At 37.8% G+C, this 5,346-nt stretch overlaps 1 non-coding gene across 1 annotated transcript; it reads left to right on the forward strand.

The window, feature by feature from the left end:
• The first annotated feature begins 2,232 nt into the window (after positions 1-2,232).
• Trnav-cac (transfer RNA valine (anticodon CAC)) lies at positions 2,233-2,306 on the forward strand. Its single transcript has one exon. It is a non-coding gene; the product is annotated as a tRNA-Val (tRNA).
• Positions 2,307-5,346: the final 3,040 nt, after the last annotated feature.

Consider the following 5,346-nt stretch of genomic DNA (forward strand, 5'->3'; position numbering starts at 1 on the left):
AAGGTCAGTCAGGTAGTCCTCAATTGCCTCCTGTGAAGCACCAATAGTTGACTTTGGAAATGGAGACTGGTTTTGAAATTCTGAGCAATTTCTCATACCACACACTGGAAAGAAAGTTTAGTTTGTAAATCTTTTATTTTTATTTTTATTTTTATTTTTATTTTTATTTATTTATTCTTTGGCATCACTGGAAGATCAAACCCAGGGCCTTACATATGCTGGCCAAGGACTGAGCTACATCCCCAATCCTTTTTATTTTATTTTGAGACAGGCTGTCTTGCTATGTTGCCTAAGCTGGCCTCAAACTAGTGATCCTCCTGCCTCACCTCTCACGTCACTGAGATTACAGGTTTACACAACCACACCTGGCTTTTTAGCTCACTTTTGAAAGCACTAGATTTTTCAAGAGTCAGTTAATTCTGTGACTCCTCCATAAGGCAGAGTATTAATTATATAGGAGAAACTCAATCACTGTTTATTGGATGAATGAGAATTAACTAAACTGATGATTCCACCACCACAAAGGTAAAATATCTGCTTTTGCATAGTACTACATGGATTGGGGTTTGAGCACCTGGAAGGTACAAGAGAAAAATGATTTTCATTGCATTGTCTTGGCCTTGAGGTTGCAAAAAAAAACAAATATATTTGAGAAAAGAATGAAACAGTGCCAAGTTTTTGCAGTAACACAAATGGCTTGGAAGTATAGAAATAAAAAAGAAGCCTATATAACCCATGGCCCCTTAGGATTCTGTGGAGGAGCAGCAGAAAGCAAGAAGATCTAGACAAGAACAGAGTCTCTTTTAAAAGGAGGAACTAAGCAAAGCAAATACTGAAGTTTGTTGTTATGGGTGAAAAACTCCAGTGATCTTTGCAAATACAAATAGTAATTGTATGTGGTTTTCAAATAAAGTTTTAATTTTCAATTTCAAATGAGATTTCACTTGTAACTCCACATGCACCAGAAGCTATGTATATGGAAATCACTTACAGGGCGTTAGAAGAATGCAGAGAGTACTCATCGAATCATAGTATTGGTAGAGGCCTTAAATATCATCTAGTCTATTTTCTTCCCCCAAATTTCTGCTGTATTGTGCCATTATTCAGCCTCTGCCAGGACATGACCAATAATGGGGATTGAATGAGGGGAAGCACTCCAGACAAGGGAACCAGAGGATGCATCTGGGAAATGGTACAGTGAAGGAGAGCTCCTGAAGGCAGCTGTGTTCACATGTTGAGTTTGAAAGGATGTGAAGAAATGCAAATGGAGCTGACCTATGGGCAGGAAAGCTCTCCACTGATTACTATTTAGAGATTAGATCCTTTGGAGAGATATCTATATAGAAGCAGGAGTTGGATGCTTGGAGGTTCATGTTATATGAAATTAACTTTAAAATCAATTTGTCTATAAGAAAAAATGCAAGGTGTTCTTGTGGGAGAAAGAGGCTTCAGGCTTGAGAGGTGAAGAAATGACTTGCTATGTGTGATGAGATGTGCATGAGGTATTCTTGAAACAGTCTCCCTGTCCGAAAGGCAAAAAGAACTGTGGTTTTCTTTTTTCTGTGAAGGTGGTCAGTTTTAAAAATCTGCTTTATAATGGCATAAAATCTCTTAGCCCAAACAAATTCTGAAAAAATGTGAACTATATAGCACAGTCAGTTTGCTTAGAATGCAGATGATCCACTAGCAGTCTGGAGAGACACCTGAACGAACTTTCAATTTCCACATTTCTTTCATTTCCTTTATGAAAGCTACATTGAGAATATTTAAAGAAGGGGGGAAAAAAACCTCCCCTTTGTATTCTTAAGGTAATTTTGGTGAGTGAAACAGTAATCTCAGCAAAGTTCAACCTTGGTATCAGAAAGCAGAATTTCAGGCTGTTTGGCCTAATTGCTACTTAATAGCAAATATGCAATATTTATTAGCATTTATTTCTAATAGAGAGAAAACAGTTATCATTAATAGTCAATGATATTATGTCATGGTCTGATGAAACATCATGTGGTTCCAGCATTTTTTGAAATGAAATTCCAAAAAGAGATGGAATATTTACCAGGAAAAAGATCAGCACTCAACATCATCTGAGAAGGTGTACATCTATGTAGAACTCAAATAAAAATGCAAGTATGCTATCATAAGTTACATGGACTTTACTACCAAGAACTGCTAATTTAAAAACATTGAAATGTAAATACATTAGTATTTGCTGAGTTAAATTTAGATTCTGAGGGCTGGGGATATAGCTCAGTTGGTAGAGTGCTTGCCTCACAAGCACGAGGCCCTGGGTTCAATTCCCAGCATCTCAAAAAAAAAAAAAAAAAAAAAAAAAATTTAGATTCTGAGCTCTAATAAAAAAAATTCAAAAATCTTAAAATTAAGTTAAATAAATAGAGATTCTGTGTTGTATTATAAAGTTAGTCTGTAATAGCCACTTCATTATATTTACAAAATATTTTTTCTAGGACAAAGTAGTTGGCTGTGTTAGAAGCTTTATCTGTACAGACTCTGGAAGGATCTATGCTGTCTTTTATGACTCTTGTGTCTAGATCACCTAGTAATTATCTGATTGATAATAGGTAGACTGGTAGTCATTGCAAAGTTAAGCAATTAGATCAAATCTCTTAGGTAGACATAGGTCACAAGTTGAAATGAACACCATAGTTTTCTACAATAAACACTCTAACAAATATACCATTTACTATGATAAATACTAATGGTCTCAAGGTAGAACAATTAAAAAATTATAAACCTTCCCACATTATCTGAAAGTATTTAAACAGACCAGTAAACTCATTTTTTAAACAGCAGCATGCAAAATAGATGTAGACTTAACTTAAAAGTTATTGTAGCTATCTGAATATTCTTGACTTTTTAAGCAAAATCTAGTTAATTCTGTGCTCAACAATCTCAAAAGCAACTGAGTCCTCCCAGGTTCCTGTTACTGAAGTTTGAGTCATCGTTCTTCATCTTAATTTTAACCAAGGTTGAATTCAAGCCATCTAAGTCTGGTAATTTTCTTATTTCACTTAATAACAGAGGGAAGTTTATTTGGAAATGAACATTACATTATACTACTTCAGCTATTCAGCAGGCAACATTATCTAATAATAAGAGTTATTTAAGAAAAAAAAAAAAAAAGAGTAGGCCACTATGGAAGGCAAGAAGTTTGCTTCACTGGAAGTAACAGATGTTCTTCCTGTAAGGTTGATAAGAAGTTTTCTAAGGAAGCTACAGAGACAGGGCTGCCAAAGAGTGACCCTGACCTTGCTTCTAGATGCTAGTAACTCAGAAATTCTTCCACTATCCTACTGCATTCCCTACACACCTTTTTGAAATTGGGTACAACTAAAATTGAGGAAAATTTGTAATTGTATATTTCTATCCTCTTAATTCACAAAAAGGTGCTTAGGCCAAGTGTCCTGTTGACCAAGGAACTAAACTGGGGCTTTTATTCCTTGGCCTTCCTCCCAACTCCAGTCCTACCCACTCCTCCTATGGACTCTCTAGCTACAGAATTTTGATGTGGCCCAGGTGTCCAACCTGGAGAGCCTTTCAGTTGGGGAGGAAACTTCCCATACTCTTCAACCACTGGCTTTCCTTTTGCAACTCAACTTTCTGCTTCCAGAAGAGGTTGATCTGAAGCCCAACTCTCTTCCATCTTTGTCTGAAGGTTCAGTTAAAGAAGAGCAGGAAGCTGGAGAATTCACACTCCAAGGGCAAGGGTAGAGGAAGAAGGATGCCCTTTGTCTTGTTTTTGTACTTTTTCTTTCTCACCTGGCCCACAGCTGAAGGGCACAGTGAGCAAACAGGTGCTGGGCAACCTCTGAAGAAACTTAAGGCCTCTTTATTGGCCACTGCAAGCCTGTAGAGAAAAATGTGTTTCCAAGAACTACAAGATAAGAGGAACTGGTCAAAAGTAACTGGGAAATATGAGCTAGAATAGGTAACTGCACATACCCTCTGCAACCTTTTTCCCCAGCTGGGTTTCCAAGGGCAGCAGCTACTAAAATTGAGCTTAGATCATCAAGCAAGGTGAATTAGGGGGAGTACCATTTAGGGAAAGCACCTCTGCATCACCCACGCACCCCTTCTGTACTCGACAGCTCTATCTCCTCTGGTTGTCTTTTTTGTTTTTATGGTTCTGGAGTCAATTTCTATTCATTTGACTCAGACTATTATTCCCATTTAGAGATGAGAAATATTTTTACATTCTTGTCTAATTTGTGAAATTAGGATATGGTCTTTGCCCTTTGGGAATCTTGCTGTCTCCTTAGGAAATTTCTGCCATGTTTCTTCCCTTTGCCCATCCAGACTGCTCTTCATCCTTTTCCACCCTGCTAGATGCCCTGGGAGATGGACCTGAGTGGACACAGTGGCCCCTGCCCTTTGGCCTCTAGGAAGGTTCAGTTGATAGAGATCCTGGAGGAGACAAGATGGGAAGGAGAGCCATCTTGCCAGTCCAGCCATAGTGGTGCTACTTTTACTCTGGATGTCTTCTCCTGTCCATGCGACCCATTCTACTCCCCTCTCTTCTAAGTTCTGGGCTCTTGGTGTGGTGAGGAGTGGTAAGAGGGCAGCAGTAAAATTTCACAGCCCTTTTGGTTCCATTCACCGTGCCCACACCTTTCTAAACAAACCTTTACTAAATCTCATCCTCCTTTGAGTGAATTATCTATTTTCTCCTGGGAAACACTCTTACATAAAATAGACAATTATATAATAAAAAGAATATATTACTATGTAGTGCTATTGGTACAAACTAGGGATTTCAGAGAGATGAAGAATTGGATCCCAAATAGTCCCAAGAACAAGCATGAGAATAAATATATTATCAAACCAAAACTTATGTCATTTGAGCCTTCATTTGTAAGGGTCGTACACACAATAAGAGTTTTTAGTTTCCTATTTCCTGACCTTGAAATTTCATTTTAGAATGGACCTTAGACACATATGAAGTCACTACCACAGGATGGAGTGAACCAAGTGTTTCATTCTCTGGGAAAACACTCTAAAGCTTCAGAATTTCTCATCTCCCTGGAAAGAGGATCCCAAAGGTAGGAGGCAGTCTAGAAAGCAAACATGGCAGAAGGGATCTGCTCTGTCCACCCTCAATTCTTACTCTTTGTTGGACTGGTCTTGCTTTTCTTAAAAAGATAGGTTAAGAATAGAAGTGGAAACAACCTATAGGTTCAACCATTGTGGTCCATCAGCATAATAAAATGTGCAGGATAATTGTGCAAAATGTGAACAAAAATGGAGAAAATTTTATCATACAAAGTTAACTGAATAGAGAAGAACATTAAGTAGTATACATACCATGATTACACCTCTGGAAAATATGGAGGT

Source organism: Sciurus carolinensis, chromosome 7 (assembly GCF_902686445.1).
Source record: "Sciurus carolinensis chromosome 7, mSciCar1.2, whole genome shotgun sequence".
In the NCBI taxonomy this organism is placed as follows: domain Eukaryota; kingdom Metazoa; phylum Chordata; class Mammalia; order Rodentia; family Sciuridae; genus Sciurus; species Sciurus carolinensis.